This window comes from Taudactylus pleione, unplaced genomic scaffold, assembly GCF_031769625.1.
Source record: "Taudactylus pleione unplaced genomic scaffold, aTauple2 ptg000019l, whole genome shotgun sequence".
Taxonomy (NCBI): Eukaryota; Metazoa; Chordata; class Amphibia; order Anura; family Myobatrachidae; genus Taudactylus; species Taudactylus pleione.
Genome location: NW_028284421.1, coordinates 43271950 through 43293944, shown reverse-complemented (window position 1 = coordinate 43293944; position 21995 = coordinate 43271950).

The window sequence follows — 21995 nt, the reverse complement described above, 5'->3', positions numbered from 1 at the left end:
ACCCAGCCAGACTGGAGGAGACAACTTTAACCGGGAGAGCAATACAGCACTTTCTGCATTTCTCACTCCATTGAGTAATCTGACCAATCTTCCAATCAATAACCAGGTTATGCTGACGTAACCAGGGAAACCCCAAAACCACATGAAATAAAGGAAACTCAATAACCAAATAATGAATTGATTCCCTATGTACACCCCCAGAAACATTTCTACTGGGATGGAAACAAAAGAACAGTTTTACCAGATTCCCTATGTAAACCCCCAGAAACATTTCTACTGGGATGGAAACAAAAGAACAGTTTTTTTTACCAGACAAAAGTTTCCCATCCAATCCCATAATAGAAAGAGGAACTTCTCTCTGATCTACAGTATGTTCTGTGAAACAGCTATCAATTTAAATAGTGAGTTTAATAAGAGAGTCTAAGGATTTCTCCTGTAGATGTTGAAGAAGAGCATCCCTGATAGTCTCAGTTAAACTCCAATGAAATTGACTTCGTAAAGCAGCGTTGTTCCAAGTGGAATCAATGGCCCACCTACAAAATTTTGTAGTGTAATTCTCAACTGACCAAGAACCCTGCTTCAAAGACCACAGCTGCCATTCCGTTGAAGCAACTCTATCAGGGTCATCATATAAAATGCGTAAAGCACTAAAAAACTTCTCTACAGAGGATAATTCCTCACAACCCAATTTAAGCCCAAAGGCGCAGGTTTAAGGATCGCCCTGCAATACTGAAATAATTATACCAACTTTCTGAGTCTCAGAACCTGAAGAAACAGGTCTTAATTGAAAGTATAATTTGCAACTATCCTTAAAGTTGTTAAATAAACTGCGATCCCCAGAAAACCGATCTGGCAACTTAATTTTAGGCTCAGGAGATAAAGTCTCAGATGCTCTAGAAACAACTTGTTTCTGAACTGCAACTTTCTTAGACAATTCCTGCACATAATGAGTCAGTGACTGCACCTGACTCATTAACTCTTGTGCTACATTCATCTGCTGGGGTTTCATAATGTCAGCTCCTGATAATGTCAGTTTCTATATTATGCACTGTCAAAACCTAAACAGAGTTCCCTTTGTCAACAACAACCCCCTTTCCTGGAACAGACACTTGTTCATAGGTACTCGACTGCCATCTGGACTTCACACTTAAAGTAATAACAACGCAGGAGGCAAAGGTATCAAAATATAGACATAGGAATGTGACACTCTAAGAACTCATATAGGGAACTACACCTAGATTCTCAGGAGGTCTCCCATCAAGGAATAAACCCAAGCCCTTACTGCTTAGCTTCCCAAACTAAACAGAAGAAGTCTGTCTAAAGCTAATTGATGTAGTAATACAAATAACACTCCTAATCAGTGACTACCAGAATACTCTCCTGCAGTTGACATCACTGCAAGCTAGTAACAAACTAGAGCTCAATTTAGCTACTTAAAAGTAAGCAACTAACAAAAGGGTATTCAATTATCACTACATTAATAATATATACATTTTTAAGCAATAACAATAATTCCAGAATGATAATTCAATAACCATGAAAGTAATTGCAACACTCAGTAAATTCATTAGATATACAGCAAATTGCAGGATAAGATATTTCAAAGCACATGAACTACCCCGAGTAGTATATTAGCCAGGTGTATTTCTGCTTGCCATACTATGTAATAGAATGTATACAGCATAATTAGCAGATGAATAAACCAGCAATCCTTCCTAGGTAGCTTCGAAACAGCTAGAACTAGGGACCAGGCAAGACATAGAATCCAGTGGGAGACTCAGCCAGAACAGTACAACCTACACAGGTTCAAGAGCCAACACCTGATTAAAACTGCTGGCAAACCAATCACAGTTGACATGTAAATGCCCAGGCTGACATCATTATAACAGGTGAACAGGTCAGCAACCATTCCAATGATTCATTCCAGACTTGATCAGCCGTGTACAGCTACAACACACAATTCCATTTACTTGAAGAGGACAAAGATTACTGCTATTGGCTAGTTTGAGGGTGTGACTTGTGGTCCAACGCACATAAATACTTGTTCTCTATTAGATGTTTTTCATATAGAGGGAAAAACATTTTTGCTTAAACTGTGATTAAATAAAGAAGTCCTTATTGGCAATAAAACTCAAACATCATCTTTAATATATGTCACTTTAATACTGTATATTTTTCATTCAGTTTAGGTTTTTCTATTTAACTTCCAAGATTTATGTTCTTCAAAACACAAAAAGTGGTCAATTTTCATTATTAGTGTATCTTATGACTAATCTGTATGTACTTGTGAACCAGATGGATGATAATAGCTGGCAATGTTAAATAAGAGTTGTTCAAAAACTGCCCTGTACTGTACTTCTGATATAAGACACTCACCCTAATTATTAAACATTTTTATACAAGACATAAGGACTGAAGCCATATTGGGCATATAAAAATATGCAATGTTATATTGAGCACCATACAAAACAATAGTGTATGTAGAACTAGTAAAGCAGATGTTTTTCCTTTTGGCAAAAAAGAGTAGCAAACAAGGCCAGACTGGGACTGAAAATTGTTCCTGGCAGTTTATGTATTTTACTATCAAAAAAATATTTTCTTGTACTTATAATCTGGCTGGTTGGAAGTGTGTCTGGGTGTTTGTATGCCTGAAAAAATCCTGGCACATAGGTTACTGGTACTGAACTGGATGCATATTGAGGTGCCCCTGGGCGTAAAAATACTATACTTTTATGTGTGGTTTTTTACAACTAATTTTATGGACATGAGTGCATCCAACTCAGCATGAGCCCCACTGTGTACTGTATATCACATATAAATGTGGTCGAATATAGGAAAGATAAATCCAGGAAACCATCTAAAATATGTATTTTTTTTATCAAATTGCGATTAAATCACCGTGGCATATATTAAAACATATTATTTTATTGATCTCATAAATAAAAACATTATCTTCTAAAAAAAATCAATGAACATGATTCGACGATACTGATAAAATTGTAATAAAATATGTATGATTGCATAGATGTGATTCAACTGTCATCCACACTGACCCAGATAACTATAGGAAACATGATTCATATATAACTGCAAATTAATCCATACCGGGAATTATAATTTAATTCATACCTAATAGCGAATGTTTTCGCTATCAAAACAAACAATCAACTGTATAAAACTGTACTTCTGCTTATGACCTGTTTAAGTGTAATAGTATCTTGGTGTATGTATGTATGATGCAAACCTGGTGCATATACAGTACTACTTGTGCTGAGCTGGATGTACAGTATCTTGAGATATATATGGGTGAAATTTGTCGGTTTTTTAAATATGTTTTGTATGCATTTGCACCCATCTCAGCATAAGACACATAGATCTCAAAGTCTTTAATAGTATTAAAATGTTCTTTAGGATCATGAATTGTATAGCAGTGCAACAGCACATCAGGCAATGAGAGGAGACTGCTGCAGCAGTCACCATGCTATTAATGCCCTATGTGTCTCTGCGGCTGTGCTGCTATACAGGCATGGCCAGCAGTAGTGGGCAGAGCAGTGGGGGAAGTCACTGATCCGGGGGCCTGACTGGGCCCTCCCAAAATGCCCAGGCCATTAATACCCACTCCTGGTGCCACTGAATACAGGGAGCATTCTAATGACCTTTACACAACACAATACTTATTCTAGTGATTGATATATAATACAAAGGTAATTCTATTGACCAATAAACAATACAGAAAGCAGTGGCAACTATATAAAACTAGTGACCCGCCACGGCTTTGCACGGGATGCTAACACGAAAAGATTTAGGCCCTCATTCAGAGCCGCTCGTTAGCGGCAGTACGCTCGTTCCGAGCGATGTTTGCACATCTGCGCATGCGTACGGTTTTTAGTACGCATGCGCGAACTAGTCAGTGCGGCCGAAAATCGTTTGTACGCTATATTGCGAGTGCCTGCTATTTTGAGTGACAGAATGAGGCGTATGTGGGTGGTAACAGGGGAAGGTGCTTGAAAATGGGGAGTGGAGATCCGAACGCAGGCGTGCTTAAAGGTCAAAACGGGCGTTTTATGGGTGTGTATATTTAAAACAGCAGCGTCATTGTCCACGTCACTGGGTTATTTTATAGCCAGAACTGCTCGCAAATTTGTGGTAGCAAACACCAACCACAAGAATAGCGAGCAGTTCATACGCTGGTCGATGTACTCGATTAATCTAATAAATAGCGGACATGACGTATGGTGCGAGCGGCCAGGGGGCGTTTTTAACAAATAAACGAGCGTATGTTTTGCTCGTTCGTTCAGACTTAGAGGTGTGAACAGACTGCAATGTGCGTACGGATCATTTGAATAGCCACCCCTTGTTTTTAAACGAACGACCGCAAATAGCGAACGGCTCTGAATGAGGGCCTTAGTTTTCACTTGATATGCAAAAGGGCCACATAAAGTTGTCCATGAGAAAAAAGTCTCCACTTAGGTCAACGCCAGCAATGTTAAATGTCTGTCCCTTTGCTTTATTTATTGTCATTCCAAAGCACTCTTATCAGGAATTGGACTAGTTTGAAATTAAAACATAGTTTTTCACATAAATGAAATAGGAACTGTAGATAAGGGAAAAACTTAAATGTTGTATCAGTAAACAGGGCTTACCTCAATTTTTCTGGAGAAACCGGATAATACGTATACATCTCTACATGGTATAAAATAAAGTCCATCGTTTTGATAGATCTTTAACAGTTTAGGCAGCATAAGCCAAGAAAGTGCTCGGATGTCTGTTTTTACATTGACTTGCTTTACTAAAATTGTCACTGCTCGGCTCCCTTTTGTCATACAGTAATGTATCATAAACCTAAACTTTCCTCGTCAAATACTCTATAGAATAGTGAAAACTGCATCAAAATCTGTCCAGTGGTTCTCAAGATTAGCCCCAAACAATCAGACAGACGCCTACCAGGGACTTTATTTTATATTATTTATAGATGAGCAAAGTTGAAGACTTTACATCTTCCGCATTCTTTACAATTTAGATAAATAACAAAATTTGATTTTAAGGTTTTTTTTAGAGTAATGTCTTCTTTGACAACATTTTTATAATAGTCTTTCACACCACAATATACTGGATTATTATTCCCCAGAGGTAAAACAAACATATTTCAACATGAAAGCTCCTAGACAGAAATATTAAGCCCAAAAAACTCCCCCGGCTTCTATCAACACTTTTCTTAGTGCTAAATGTATTATTTCATTGACATTTAGGGCCTAATTTACAGTTTAGAGTTGATGTACAGTATGAGCAAAGATGCTTCTGTCCACTTGCATTTCCCCAGGGATGTAGTTATGAGACCGGCTTCCGCGATGCCGTCGGTCTCAATATTGACAAGGAAATCCCAACAAGGGACTTAAGATAGGTATTGAAATATTGACACCTATCTTAATCCTGATGCCAGAATGCCGAAGGACGCCAGCCCGAATGAGGTAAGTACAGGGCACCCTTAGCATTAGCCGTGGGGGAGGAGGGTTAGGTTTAGGGAGCATAGCGGGGTTAGGGTTAGGTTTTTGGGGGGAGTGGTTTTGGTTAGGCAGCCCTAGGGGGAGGGTTAGGGTTAGGCACCTTCAGGGGGAGGTTAGGGTTAGGCACCACTAAGGGAGTGTTAGGGTTAGTGGGGGGAGAGGGGTAGGGATAAGGTACTTACCTGCCCTGTCGGGACCTGCTCCCTTCAAGCTGCTGGCTATTCTGCCACCGGAAGTTCATACCCATTCCTTTCCTCATCTTTATTTTGAGATGCATGCATATTATTATCTGTACTGAGTGCAAAAGGTGCATTTGTTGATATGTGTGTACTATTCTGTGATGTACCCAAGATGGTGAAGCCACATCTTAAAGGGGGTGTACTTATCTTACATCTATATTAGAGATGAGCGGGTCCGGTTTCCAGAGATCCGAACCCACCCAAATTTAGCAGACCCGAGTTGGATCCAAGCAGGCTCAGAGTTTCCCGCCTGACTCGGATCTCGAAACCGAGGCAAAACGATAAAGTCTGAAATCTCGTGGTTCACAAGCTTTCGTCTCTATGATCAATGTAGTATATAAGGGACACACGACAGATGCCATTTCACTCCAGCAGTGGAGACTGAACAGGGAGGGTGGGTAGTGTAGAGCTGGGAGAGGTGCTGTCTGCTGTCCTGGGCTGGTGACTGCTGATCCATTCTGGGATGGTGCTGTCAATGTGCTGTCTGCTGTGTCCATCTAGGCTGTTGCTGATCCATCTGGGCTGTCTGTGCTGTCTGCTGCGTCCTGGGCTGGTGTCTTCATGTCTGCTGTGTGCATCTGGGCTGGTGCAGAACTGCAGATTCTTCTGGGCTGGTGCTGTGTCCATCTGGGCCCAAGTTCTGGACTAAAAAAAAATAAATCAAAGTGTCTTTTATATTTTTCTGTGTGTGTGTGTGTGCTTGCGTGTTAGGCTTAACCGCAGTAACGCACAAGATCCAGCCAGCAACGCAAGTTGCAAGCTAGTGCTGCCCGACTCCAGTCATGCTAAAAAAAAAATCAAAGTGTCTTTTATATTTTTCTGTGTGTGTGTGCGTGTTAGACTTAACCGCAGTACCGCACAAGATCCAGCCAGCAATGCAAGTTGCAAGCTAGTGCTGCCCGACTCCTGTCGTGCTAAAAAAAAAAAATCAAAGTGTCTTTTATATTTTTCTGTGTGTGTGTGCGTGATAAGCTTCACCACAGTACCGCACAAGATCTAGCCAGAAATGCAAGTTGCAAGCTAGTGCTGCCCAACTCCAGTCGTGATCAATCTGTGCTCTGGGCCCAAGTTCTGGAGCATAAAAAAAATTTAAATCAATTGTCTTTTTTTCTAATGATTGTCTGTGTGTCTGTGCATGTTAGGCTTAGCCACACAAGATCTAGCAAGTCGGCAACGCAAGCTAGTGCTGCCCGACTCCAGTCGTGATCAAGCTGTGCTCTGGGCCCAAGTTCTGGAGCATAAAAAAAATTAAAATCAATTGTCTTTTTTTCTAATGATTGTCTGTATGTCTGTGCATGTTATGCTTAGCCACACAAGATCTAGCAAGTCGGCAATGCAACCTAGTGCTGCCCAACTCCAGTCATGATCAATCTCTGCTCTGGGCCCAAGTTCTGGAGCATACATTTTTTTTAAATCAATTGTCTTTTTTTCTAATAATTGTCTGTGTGTCTGTGCATGTTAGGCTTAGCCGCACAAGATCTAGCAAGTCGGCAACGCTAGCTAGTGCTGCCCGACTCCAGTCATGATCAAACTGTGCTCTGGGCCCAAGTTCTGGAGCATAAAAAAATTAAAATCAATTGTCTTTTTTTCTAATGATTGTCTGTGTGTCTGTGCATGTTAGGCTTAGCCACACAAGATCTAGCAAGTCGGCAACGCAAGCTAGTGCTGCCCGACTCCAGTCGTGATCAAGCTGTGCTCTGGGCCCAAGTTCTGGAGCATACATTTTTTTAAAATCAATTGTCTTTTTTCTAATAATTGTCTGTGTGTCTGTGCATGTTAGGCTTAGCAGCACAAGATCTAGCAAGTCGGCAACGCAAGCTAGTGCTGCCCGACTCCAGTCATGATCAAACTGTGCTCTGGGCCCAAGTTCTGGAGCATAACATTTTTTTAAATCAATTGTCTTTTTTCTAATAATTGTCTGTGTGTCCATGCATATTAGGCTTAGCCACAGAAGATCTAGCAAGTCGGCAATGCAAGCTAGTGCTGCCCAACTCCAGTCATGATCAATCTCTGCTCTGGGCCCAAGTTCTGGAGCATAAAAAAATGTAAATAAATTGTATTTTTTTTAATCTTTATCTTTAACTGCCTGTGTGTGTGCGTGTATCCAGGGAGCAACGCAACTTGCAACCTAGTGCTGCCTAACTCCAGTCGTGATCAATCTGTACTCTTGGCCCAAGTTCTGGAGCATAAAATTTTTTTAAATCAATTGTCTTTTTTTCTAATGATTGTCTGTGTATCTATACATGTTAGGCTTAGCCACACAAGATCTAGCAAGTCGGCAACGCAAGCTAGTGCTGCCCGACTCCAGTCATGATCAAACTGTGCTCTGGGCCCAAGTTCTGGAGCATAATTATTTTTTTAAATCAATTGTCTTTTTTTCTAATAATTGTCTGTTTGTCTATGCATGTTAGGCTTAGCCGCAGAAGATCTAGCAAGTCGGCAACGCAAGCTAGTGCTGCCCGACTACAGTCGTGATCAAGCTGTGCTCTGGGCCCAAGTTCTGGAGCATAAAAAAAATTAAAATCAATTGTCTTTTTTTCTAATGATTGTCTGTGTGTCTGTGCATGTTAGGCTTAGCCACACAAAATCTAGCAAGTCGGCAATGCAACCTAGTGCTGCCCAACTCCAGTCATGATCAATCTCTGTTCTGGGCCCAAGTTCTGGAGCATACATTTTTTTTAAATCAATTGTCTTTTTTTCTAATAATTGTCTGTGTGTCTGTGCATGTTAGGCTTAGCCGCACAAGATCTAGCAAGTCGGCAACGCAACCTAGTGCTGCCCGACTCCAGTCATGATCAAACTGTTCTCTGGGCCCAAGTTCTGGAGCATAAAAAAATTAAAATCAATTGTCTTTTTTTCTACTGATTGTCTGTGTGTCTGTGCATGTTAGGCTTAGCCACACAAGATCTAGCAAGTCGGAAACGCAAGCTAGTGCTGGCCGACTCCAGTCGTGATCAAGCTGTGCTCTGGGCCCAAATTCTGGAGCATACATTTTTTTTAAATCAATTGTCTTTTTTTCTAATAATTGTCTGTGTGTCTGTGCATGTTAGGCTTAGCCGCACAAGATCTAGCAAGTCGGCAACGCAAGCTAGTGCTGCCCGACTCCAGTCATGATCAAACTGTGCTCTGGGCCCAAGTTCTGGAGCATAACATTTTTTTAAATCAATTGTCTTTTTTTCTAATAATTGTCTGTGTGTCTATGCATGTTAGGCTTAGCCACAGAAGATCTAGCAAGTCGGCAATGCAAGCTAGTGCTGCCCAACTCCAGTCATGATCAATCTCTGCTCTGGGCCCAAGTTCTGGAGCATAAAAAAATGTAAATCAATTGTATTTTTTATAATCTTTAACTTTAACTGCCTGTGTGTGTGCGTGTATCCAGGGAGCAACGCAACTTGCAACCTAGTGCTGCCTAACTCCAGTCGTGATCAATCTGTACTCTTGGCCCAAGTTCTGGAGCATAAAAAAAATTTAAATCAATTGTCTTTTTTTCTAATGATTGTCTGTGTATCTATGCATGTTAGGCTTTGCCACACAAGATCTAGAAAATCGGCAACGCAAGCTAGTGCTGCCCGACTCCAGTCATGATCAAACTGTGCTCTGCTCCCAAGTTCTGGAGCATAACATTTTTTTTAAATCAATTGTCTTTTTTTCTAATAATTGTCTGTGTGTCTATGCATGTTAGGCTTAGCCACAGAAGATCTAGCAAGTCGGCAATGCAAGCTAGTGCTGCCCAACTCCAGTCATGATCAATCTCTGCTCTGGGCCAAAGTTCTGGAGCATAAAAAAATTTAAATAAATAGTATTTTTTTTAATCTTTAACTTTAACTGCCTGTGTGTGTGCGTGTATCCAGGGAGCAACGCAACTTGCAACCTAGTGCTGCCTAACTCCAGTCGTGATCAATCTGTACTCTTGGCCCAAGTTCTGGAGCATAAAAAAAATTAAATTCAATTGTCTTTTTTTCTAATGATTGTCTGTGTATCTATGCATGTTAGGCTTAGCCACACAAGATCTAGCAAGTCGGCAATGCAAGCTAGTGCTGCCCGACTTCAGTCATGATCAAACTGTGCTCTGGGCCCAAGTTCTGGAGCATAAATTTTTTTTTAAATCATTTGTCTTTTTTTCTAATAATTGACTGTGTGTCTATGCATGTTAGGCTTAGCCACAGAAGATCTAGCAAGTCGGCAATGCAAGCTAGTGCTGCCCAACTCCAGTCATGATCAATCTCTGCTCTGGGCCCAAGTTCTGGAGCATAAAAAAATGTAAAATAAATTGTATTTTTTTTTTAATCTTTAACTTTAACTGCCTGTGTGTGTGTGTGTGTATCCAGGGAGCAACGCAACTTGCAACCTAGTGCTGCCTAACTTCAGTCGTGATCAATCTGTACTCTTGGCCCAAGTTCTGGAGCATAAAAAAAATTAAAATCAATTGTCTTTTTTTCTAATGACTGTCTGTGTATCTATGCATGTTAGGCTTAGCCACACAAGATCTAGCAAGTCGGCAACGCAAGCTAGTGCTGCCAGACTCCAGTCATGATCAATCTCTGCTCTGGGCCCAAGTTCTAGAGCATAACATTTTTTAAATCAATTGTATTTTTTTTATCTTTAACTTTAACTGTCTGTCTGTGTGTGTTTGTGTGTGTGTGAGTGCATGTATCCAGCCAGCAACGCAACTTGCAAACTAGTGCTGCCTAACTCCAGTCGTGATTAATCTGTACTCTTGGCCCAAGTTCTGGAGCATAAAACAAATTAAAATTAATTGTCTTTTTTTCTAATGACTGTCTGTGTATCTATGCATGTTAGGCTTAGCCACACAAGATCTAGCAAGTCGGCAACGCAAGCTAGTGCTGCCCGACTCCAGTCATGATCAAACTGTGCTCTGGGCCCAAGTTCTGGAGCATAATTTTTTTTTTAAATCAATTGTCTTTTTTTCTAATAATTGTCTGTGTGTCTATGCATGTTAGGCTTAGCCGCAGAAGATCTAGCAAGTCGGCAATGCAAGCTAGTGCTGCCCGACTCCAGTCGTGATCAAGCTGTGCTCTGGGCCCAAGTTCTGGAGCATAAAAAAAATTAAAATCAATTGTCTTTTTTTCTAATGATTGTCTGTGTGTCTGTGCATGTTAGGCTTAGCCACAGAAGATCTAGCAAGTCGGCAACGCAAGCTAGTGCTGCCCGACTCCAGTCGTGATCAAGCTGTGCTCTGGGCCCAAGTTCTGGAGCATACATTTTTTTTAAATCAATTGTCTTTTTTTCTAATGATTGTCTGTGTGTCTGTGCATGTTAGGCTTAGCCACAGAAGATCTAGCAAGTCGGCAACGCAAGCTAGTGCTTCCCGACTCCAGTCGCGATCAAGCTGTGCTCTGGGCCCAAGTTCTGGAGCACAAAAAAAATTAAAATCAATTGTCTTTTTTTCTAATGATTGTCTGTGTGTCTGTGCATGTTAGGCTTAGCCACACAAAATCTAGCAAGTCGGCAATGCAACCTAGTGCTGCCCAACTCCAATCATGCTCAATCTCTGCTCTGGGCCCAAGTTCTGGAGTATACATTTTTTTGAAATCAATTGTCTTTTTTTCTAATAATTGTCTGTGTGTCTGTGCATGTTAGGCTTAGCCGCACAAGATCTAGCAAGTCGGCAACGCTAGCTAGTGCTGCCCGACTCCAGTCATGATCAAACTGTGCTCTGGGCCCAAGTTCTGGAGCATAAAAAAATTAAAATCAATTGTCTTTTTTTCTAATGATTGTCTGTGTGCCTGTGCATGTTAGGCTTAGCCACACAAGATCTAACAAGTCGGCAACGCAAGCTAGTGCTGCCCGACTCCAGTCGTGATCAAGCTGTGCTCTGGGCCCAAGTTCTGGAGCATACATTTTTTTTAAATCAATTGTCTTTTTTTCTAATAATTGTCTGTGTGTCTGTGCATGTTAGGCTTAGCCGCACAAGATCTAGCAAGTCGGCAACGCAAGCTAGTGCTGCCCGACTCCAGTCATGATCAAACTGTGCTCTGGGCCCAAGTTCTGGAGCATAACATTTTTTTAAATCAATTGTCTTTTTTTCTAATAATTGTCTGTGTGTCTATGCATTTTAGGCTAAGCCACAGAAGATCTAGCAAGTCGGCAATGCAAGCTAGTGCTGCCCAACTCCAGTCATACTCAATCTCTACTCTTGGCCCAAGTTCTGGAGCATAAAAAAAATTAAAATCAATTGTCTTTTTTTCTAATGACTGTCTGTGTATCTATGCATGTTAGGCTTAGCCACACAAGATCTAGCAAGTCGTCAACGCAAGCTAGTGCTGCCCGACTCCAGTCATGATCAAACTGTGCTCTGGGCCCAAGTTCTGGAGCATAATTTTTTTTTTAAATCAATTGTCTTTTTTTCTAATAATTGTCTGTGTGTCTGTGCATGTTAGGCTTAGCCGCACAAGATCTAGCAAGTCGGCAACGCAAGCTAGTGCTGCCCGACTCCAGTCATGATCAAACTGTGCTCTGGGCCCAAGTTCTGGAGCATAAAAAACTTAAAATCAATTGTCTTTTTTTCTAATGATTGTCTGTGTGCCTGTGCATGTTAGGCTTAGCCACACAAGAACTAACAAGTCGGCAACGCAAGCTAGTGCTGCCCGACTCCAGTCGTGATCAAGCTGTGCTCTGGGCCCAAGTTCTGGAGCATACATTTTTTTTAAATCAATTGTCTTTTTTTCTAATAATTGTCTGTGTGTCTGTGCATGTTAGGCTTAGCCGCACAAGATCTAGCAAGTCGGCAACGCAAGCTAGTGCTGCCCGACTCCAGTCATGATCAAACTGTGCTCTGGGCCCAAGTTCTGGAGCATAACATTTTTTTAAATCAATTGTCTTTTTTTCTAATAATTGTCTGTGTGTCTATGCATTTTAGGCTAAGCCACAGAAGATCTAGCAAGTCGGCAATGCAAGCTAGTGCTGCCCAACTCCAGTCGTGATCAATCTCTGCTCTGGGCCCAAGTTCTGGAGCATAAAAAAATTTAAATAAATTGTATTTTTTTTAATCTTTAACTTTAACTGCCTGTGTGTGTGCTTGTATCCAGGGAGCAATGCAACTTGCAACCTAGTGCTGCCTAACTTCAGTCGTAATCAATCTGTACTCTTGGCCCAAGTTCTGGAGCATAAAAAAAATTAAAATCAATTGTCTTTTTTTCTAATGACTGTCTGTGTATCTATGCATGTTAGGCTTAGCCACACAAGATCTAGCAAGTCGGCAACGCAAGCTAGTGCTGCCCGACTCCAGTCATGATCAAACTGTGCTCTGGGCCCAAGTTCTGGAGCATAATTTTTTTTTTAAATCAATTGTCTTTTTTTCTAATAATTGTCTGTGTGTCTATGCATGTTAGGCTTAGCCGCAGAAGATCTAGCAAGTCGGCAATGCAAGCTAGTGCTGCCCGACTCCAGTCATGATCAATCTCTGCTCTGGGCCCAAGTTCTGGAGCATAACATTTTTTAAATCAATTGTATTTTTTTTATCTTTAACTTTAACTGTCTGTCTGTGTGTGTGTGTGTGTGTGTGTATGTGTGTGTGCATGTATCCAGCAAGCAACGCAACTTGTAACCTAGTGCTGCCTAACTCCAGTCGTGATCAATCTGTACTCTTGGCCCAAGTTGTGGAGCATAAAAAAAATTAAAATCAATTGTCTTTTTTTCTAATGACTGTCTGTGTATCTATGCATGTTAGGCTTAGCCACACAAGATCTAGCAAGTCGGCAACGCAATCTAGTGCTGCCCGACTCCAGTCATGATCAAACTGTGCTCTGGGCCCAAGTTCTGGAGCATAATTTTTTTTTTAAATCAATTGTCTTTTTTTCTAATAATTGTCTGTGTGTCTATGCATGTTAGGCTTAGCTGCAGAAGATCTAGCAAGTCGGCAATGCAAGCTAGTGCTGCCCGACTCCAGTCGTGATCAAGCTGTGCTCTGGGCCCAAGTTCTGGAGCATAAAAAAAATTAAAATCAATTGTCTTTTTTTCTAATGATTGTCTGTGTGTCTGTGCATGTTAGGCTTAGCCACACAAGATCTAGCAAGTCGGCAACGCAAGCTAGTGCTGCCCGACTCCAGTCGTGATCAAGCTGTGCTCTGGGCCGAAGTTCTGGAGCATAAAATTTTTTTAAATCAATTGTCTTTTTTTCTAATAATTGTCTGTGTGTCTATGCATTTTAGGCTTAGCCACAGAAGATCTAGCAAGTCGGCAATGCAAGCTAGTGCTGCCCAACTCCAGTCATACTCAATCTCTGCTCTGGGCCCAAGTTCTGGAGCATAAAAAAATTTAAATAAATTGTATTTTTTTTAATCTTTAACTTTAACTGCCTGTGTGTGTGCGTGTATCCAGGGAGCAACGCAACTTGCAACCTAGTGCTGCCTAACTTCAGTCGTGATCAATCTGTACTCTTGGCCCAAGTTCTGGAGCATAAAAAAAATTAAAATCAATTGTCTTTTTTTCTAATGACTGTCTGTGTATCTATGCATGTTAGGCTTAGCCACACAAGATCTAGCAAGTCGGCAACGCAAGCTAGTGCTGCCCGACTCCAGTCATGATCAAACTGTGCTCTGGGCCCAAGTTCTGGAGCATAATTTTTTTTTTAAATCAATTGTCTTTTTTTCTAATAATTGTCTGTGTGTCTATGCATGTTAGGCTTAGCCGCAGAAGATCTAGCAAGTCGGCAATGCAAGCTAGTGCTGCCCGACTCCAGTCATGATCAATCTCTGCTCTGGGCCCAAGTTCTGGAGCATAACATTTTTTAAATCAATTGTATTTTTTTTATCTTTAACTTTAACTGTCTGTCTGTGTCTGTGTGTGTGTGTGTATGTGTGTGTGCATGTATCCAGCCAGCAATGCAACTTGCAACCTAGTGCTGCCTAACTCCAGTCGTGATTAATCTGTACTCTTGGCCCAAGTTGTGGAGCATAAAAAAAATTAAAATCAATTGTCTTTTTTTCTAATGACTGTCTGTGTATCTATGCATGTTAGGCTTAGCCACACAAGATCTAGCAAGTCGGCAACGCAAGCTAGTGCTGCCCGACTCCAGTCATGATCAAACTGTGCTCTGGGCCCAAGTTCTGGAGCATAATTTTTTTTTTAAATCAATTGTCTTTTTTTCTAATAATTGTCTGTGTGTCTATGCATGTTAGGCTTAGCTGCAGAAGATCTAGCAAGTCAGCAATGCAAGCTAGTGCTGCCCGACTCCAGTCGTGATCAAGCTGTGCTCTGGGCCCAAGTTCTGGAGCATAAAAAAAATTAAAATCAATTGTCTTTTTTTCTAATGATTGTCTGTGTGTCTGTGCATGTTAGGCTTAGCCACACAAGATCTAGCAAGTCGGCAACGCAAGCTAGTGCTGCCCGACTCCAGTCGTGATCAAGCTGTGCTCTGGGCCCAAGTTCTGGAGCATAAAATAAATTAAAATCAATTGTCTTTTTATCTAATGATTGTCTGTGTGTCTGTACATGTTAGGCTTAGCCACACAAAATCTAGCAAGTCGGCAACGCAAGCTAGTGCTGCCCAACTCCAGTCATGATCAAGCTGTGCTCTGGGCCCAAGTTCTGGAGCATACATTTTTTTTAAATCAATTGTCTTTTTTTCTAATAATTGTCTGTGTGTCTGTGCATGTTAGGCTTAGCCGCACAAGATCTAGCAAGTCGGCAACGCAAGCTAGTGCTGCCCGACTCCAGTCATGATCAAACTGTGCTCTGGGCCCAAGTTCTGGAGCATAACATTTTTTTAAATCAATTGTCTTTTTTTCTAATAATTGTCTGTGTGTCTATGCATTTTAGGCTAAGCCACAGAAGATCTAGCAAGTCGGCAATGCAAGCTAGTGCTGCCCAACTCCAGTCATACTAAATCTCTGCTCTGGGCCCAAGTTCTGGAGCATAAAAAAATTTAAATAAATTGTATTTTTTTTAATCTTTAACTTTAACTGCCTGTGTGTGTGCGTGTATCCAGGGAGCAACGCAACTTGCAACCTAGTGCTGCCTAACTTCAGTCGTAATCAATCTGTACTCTTGGCCCAAGTTCTGGAGCATAAAAAAAATTAAAATCAATTGACTTTTTTTCTAATGACTGTCTGTGTATCTATGCATGTTAGACTTAGCCACACAAGATCTAGCAAGTCGGCAACGCAAGCTAGTGCTGGCCGACTCCAGTCGTGATCAAGCTGTGCTCTGGGCCCAAGTTCTGGAGCATACATTTTTTTTAAATCAATTGTGTTTTTTTCTAATAATTGTCTGTGTGTCTGTGCATGTTAGGCTTAGCCGCACAAGATCTAGCAAGTCGGCAACGCAAGCTAGTGCTGCCCGACTCCAGTCATGATCAAACTGTGCTCTGGGCCCAAGCTCTGGAGCATAACATTTTTTTAAATCAATTGTCTTTTTTTCTAATAATTGTCTGTGTGTCTATGCATGTTAGGCTTAGCCACAGAAGATCTAGCAAGTCGGCAATGCAAGCTAGTGCTGCCCAACTCCAGTCATGATCAATCTCTGCTCTGGGCCCAAGTTCTGGAGCATAAAAAAATGTAAATCAATTGTATTTTTTTTAATCTTTAACTTTAACTGCCTGTGTGTGTGCGTGTATCCAGGGAGCAACGCAACTTGCAACCTAGTGCTGCCTAACTCCAGTCGTGATCAATCTGTACTCTTGGCCCAAGTTCTGGAGCATAAAAAAAATTTAAATCAATTGTCTTTTTTTCTAATGATTGTCTGTGTATCTATGCATGTTAGGCTTTGCCACACAAGATCTAGCAAATCGGCAACGCAAGCTAGTGCTGCCCGACTCCAGTCATGATCAAACTGTGCTCTGCTCCCAAGTTCTGGAGCATAACATTTTTTTTAAATCAATTGTCTTTTTTTCTAATAATTGTCTGTGTGTCTATGCATGTTAGGCTTAGCCACAGAAGATCTAGCAAGTCGGCAATGCAAGCTAGTGCTGCCCAACTCCAGTCATGATCAATCTCTGCTCTGGGCCCAAGTTCTGGAGCATAAAAAAATGTAAAATAAATTGTATTTTTTTTTTAATCTTTAACTTTAACTGCCTGTGTGTGTGTGTGTGTGTATCCAGGGAGCAATGCAACTTGCAACCTAGTGCTGCCTAACTTCAGTCGTGATCAATCTGTACTCTTGGCCCAAGTTCTGGAGCATAAAAAAAATTAAAATCAATTGTCTTTTTTTCTAATGACTGTCTGTGTATCTATGCATGTTAGGCTTAGCCACACAAGATCTAGCAAGTCGGCAACGCAAGCTAGTGCTGCCCGACTCCAGTCATGATCAATCTCTGCTCTGGGCCCAAGTTCTAGAGCATAACATTTTTTAAATCAATTGTATTTTTTTTATCTTTAACTTTAACTGTCTGTCTGTGTGTGTTTGTGTGTGTGTGTGTGCATGTATCCAGCCAGCAACGCAACTTGCAAACTAGTGCTGCCTAACCCCAGTCGTGATTAATCTGTACTCTTGGCCCAAGTTCTGGAGCATAAAACAAATTAAAATTAATTGTCTTTTTTTCTAATGACTGTCTGTGTATCTATGCATGTTAGGCTTAGCCACACAAGATCTAGCAAGTCGGCAACGCAAGCTAGTGCTGCCCGACTCCAGTCATGATCAAACTGTGCTCTGGGCCCAAGTTCTGGAGCATAATTTTTTTTTTAAATCAATTGTCTTTTTTTCTAATAATTGTCTGTGTGTCTATGCATGTTAGGCTTAGCCGCAGAAGATCTAGCAAGTCGGCAATGCAAGCTAGTGCTGCCCGACTCCAGTCGTGATCAAGCTGTGCTCTGGGCCCAAGTTCTGGAGCATAAAAAAAATTAAAATCAATTGTCTTTTTTTCTAATGATTGTCTGTGTGTCTGTGCATGTTAGGCTTAGCCACAGAAGATCTAGCAAGTCGGCAACGCAAGCTAGTGCTGCCCGACTCCAGTCGTGATCAAGCTGTGCTCTGGGCCCAAGTTCTGGAGCATACATTTTTTTTAAATCAATTGTCTTTTTTTCTAATGATTGTCTGTGTGTCTGTGCATGTTAGGCTTAGCCACAGAAGATCTAGCAAGTCGGCAACGCAAGCTAGTGCTTCCCGACTCCAGTCGCGATCAAGCTGTGCTCTGGGCCCAAGTTCTGGAGCACAAAAAAAATTAAAATCAATTGTCTTTTTTTCTAATGAATATCTGTGTGTCTGTGCATGTTAGGCTTAGCCACACAAAATCTAGCAAGTCGGCAATGCAACCTAGTGCTGCCCAACTCCAATCATGATCAATCTCTGCTCTGGGCCCAAGTTCTGGAGTATACATTTTTTTTAAATCAATTGTCTTTTTTTCTAATAATTGTCTGTGTGTCTGTGCATGTGAGGCTTAGCCGCACAAGATCTAGCAAGTCGGCAACGCAAGCTAGTGCTGCCCGACTCCAGTCATGATCAAACTGTGCTCTGGGCCCAAGTTCTGGAGCATAAAATAAATTAAAATCAATTGTCTTTTTTTCTAATGATTCTCTGTGTGCCTGTGCATGTTAGGCTTAGCCACACAAGATCTAACAAGTCGGCAACGCAAGCTAGTGCTGCCCGACTCCAGTCGTGATCAAGCTGTGCTCTGGGCCCAAGTTCTGGAGCATACATTTTTTTTAAATCAATTGTCTTTTTTTCTAATAATTGTCTGTGTGTCTGTGCATGTTAGGCTTAGCCGCACAAGATCTAGCAAGTCGGCAACGCAAGCTAGTGCTGCCCGACTCCAGTCATGATCAAACTGTGCTCTGGGCCCAAGTTCTGGAGCATAACATTTTTTTAAATCAATTGTCTTTTTTTCTAATAATTGTCTGTGTGTCTATGCATTTTAGGCTAAGCCACAGAAGATCTAGCAAGTCGGCAATGCAAGCTAGTGCTGCCCAACTCCAGTCATACTAAATCTCTGCTCTGGGCCCAAGTTCTGGAGCATAAAAAAATTTAAATAAATTGTATTTTTTTTAATCTTTAACTTTAACTGCCTGTGTGTGTGCGTGTATCCAGGGAGCAACGCAACTTGCAACCTAGTGCTGCCTAACTTCAGTCGTAATCAATCTGTACTCTTGGCCCAAGTTCTGGAGCATAAAAAAAATTAAAATCAATTGACTTTTTTTCTAATGACTGTCTGTGTATCTATGCATGTTAGGCTTAGCCACACAAGATCTAGCAAGTCGGCAACGCAAGCTAGTGCTGGCCGACTCCAGTCGTGATCAAGCTGTGCTCTGGGCCCAAGTTCTGGAGCATACATTTTTTTTAAATCAATTGTGTTTTTTTCTAATAATTGTCTGTGTGTCTGTGCATGTTAGGCTTAGCCGCACAAGATCTAGCAAGTCGGCAACGCAAGCTAGTGCTGCCCGACTCCAGTCATGATCAAACTGTGCTCTGGGCCCAAGCTCTGGAGCATAACATTTTTTTAAATCAATTGTCTTTTTTTCTAATAATTGTCTGTGTGTCTATGCATGTTAGGCTTAGCCACAGAAGATCTAGCAAGTCGGCAATGCAAGCTAGTGCTGCCCAACTCCAGTCATGATCAATCTCTGCTCTGGGCCCAAGTTCTGGAGCATAAAAAAATGTAAATCAATTGTATTTTTTTTAATCTTTAACTTTAACTGCCTGTGTGTGTGCGTGTATCCAGGGAGCAACGCAACTTGCAACCTAGTGCTGCCTAACTCCAGTCGTGATCAATCTGTACTCTTGGCCCAAGTTCTGGAGCATAAAAAAAATTTAAATCAATTGTCTTTTTTTCTAATGATTGTCTGTGTATCTATGCATGTTAGGCTTTGCCACACAAGATCTAGCAAATCGGCAACGCAAGCTAGTGCTGCCCGACTCCAGTCATGATCAAACTGTGCTCTGCTCCCAAGTTCTGGAGCATAACATTTTTTTTAAATCAATTGTCTTTTTTTCTAATAATTGTCTGTGTGTCTATGCATGTTAGGCTTAGCCACAGAAGATCTAGCAAGTCGGCAATGCAAGCTAGTGCTGCCCAACTCCAGTCATGATCAATCTCTGCTCTGGGCCCAAGTTCTGGAGCATAAAAAAATGTAAAATAAATTGTATTTTTTTTTTAATCTTTAACTTTAACTGCCTGTGTGTGTGTGTGTGTGTATCCAGGGAGCAATGCAACTTGCAACCTAGTGCTGCCTAACTTCAGTCGTGATCAATCTGTACTCTTGGCCCAAGTTCTGGAGCATAAAAAAAATTAAAATCAATTGTCTTTTTTTCTAATGACTGTCTGTGTATCTATGCATGTTAGGCTTAGCCACACAAGATCTAGCAAGTCGGCAACGCAAGCTAGTGCTGCCCGACTCCAGTCATGATCAATCTCTGCTCTGGGCCCAAGTTCTAGAGCATAACATTTTTTAAATCAATTGTATTTTTTTTATCTTTAACTTTAACTGTCTGTCTGTGTGTGTTTGTGTGTGTGTGTGTGCATGTATCCAGCCAGCAACGCAACTTGCAAACTAGTGCTGCCTAACCCCAGTCGTGATTAATCTGTACTCTTGGCCCAAGTTCTGGAGCATAAAACAAATTAAAATTAATTGTCTTTTTTTCTAATGACTGTCTGTGTATCTATGCATGTTAGGCTTAGCCACACAAGATCTAGCAAGTCGGCAACGCAAGCTAGTGCTGCCCGACTCCAGTCATGATCAAACTGTGCTCTGGGCCCAAGTTCTGGAGCATAATTTTTTTTTTAAATCAATTGTCTTTTTTTCTAATAATTGTCTGTGTGTCTATGCATGTTAGGCTTAGCCGCAGAAGATCTAGCAAGTCGGCAATGCAAGCTAGTGCTGCCCGACTCCAGTCGTGATCAAGCTGTGCTCTGGGCCCAAGTTCTGGAGCATAAAAAAAATTAAAATCAATTGTCTTTTTTTCTAATGATTGTCTGTGTGTCTGTGCATGTTAGGCTTAGCCACAGAAGATCTAGCAAGTCGGCAACGCAAGCTAGTGCTGCCCGACTCCAGTCGTGATCAAGCTGTGCTCTGGGCCCAAGTTCTGGAGCATACATTTTTTTTAAATCAATTGTCTTTTTTTCTAATGATTGTCTGTGTGTCTGTGCATGTTAGGCTTAGCCACAGAAGATCTAGCAAGTCGGCAACGCAAGCTAGTGCTTCCCGACTCCAGTCGCGATCAAGCTGTGCTCTGGGCCCAAGTTCTGGAGCACAAAAAAAATTAAAATCAATTGTCTTTTTTTCTAATGAATATCTGTGTGTCTGTGCATGTTAGGCTTAGCCACACAAAATCTAGCAAGTCGGCAATGCAACCTAGTGCTGCCCAACTCCAATCATGATCAATCTCTGCTCTGGGCCCAAGTTCTGGAGTATACATTTTTTTTAAATCAATTGTCTTTTTTTCTAATAATTGTCTGTGTGTCTGTGCATGTTAGGCTTAGCCGCACAAGATCTAGCAAGTCGGCAACGCAAGCTAGTGCTGCCCGACTCCAGTCATGATCAAACTGTGCTCTGGGCCCAAGTTCTGGAGCATAAAAAAATTAAAATCAATTGTCTTTTTTTCTAATGATTCTCTGTGTGCCTGTGCATGTTAGGCTTAGCCACACAAGATCTAACAAGTCGGCAACGCAAGCTAGTGCTGCCCGACTCCAGTCGTGATCAAGCTGTGCTCTGGGCCCAAGTTCTGGAGCATACATTTTTTTTAAATCAATTGTCTTTTTTTCTAATAATTGTCTGTGTGTCTGTGCATGTTAGGCTTAGCCGCACAAGATCTAGCAAGTCGGCAACGCAAGCTAGTGCTGCCCGACTCCAGTCATGATCAAACTGTGCTCTGGGCCCAAGTTCTGGAGCATAACATTTTTTTAAATCAATTGTCTTTTTTTCTAATAATTGTCTGTGTGTCTATGCATTTTAGGCTAAGCCACAGAAGATCTAGCAAGTCGGCAATGCAAGCTAGTGCTGCCCAACTCCAGTCATACTAAATCTCTGCTCTGGGCCCAAGTTCTGGAGCATAAAAAAATTTAAATAAATTGTATTTTTTTTAATCTTTAACTTTAACTGCCTGTGTGTGTGCGTGTATCCAGGGAGCAACGCAACTTGCAACCTAGTGCTGCCTAACTTCAGTCGTAATCAATCTGTACTCTTGGCCCAAGTTCTGGAGCATAAAAAAAATTAAAATCAATTGACTTTTTTTCTAATGACTGTCTGTGTATCTATGCATGTTAGGCTTAGCCACACAAGATCTAGCAAGTCGGCAACGCAAGCTAGTGCTGGCCGACTCCAGTCGTGATCAAGCTGTGCTCTGGGCCCAAGTTCTGGAGCAT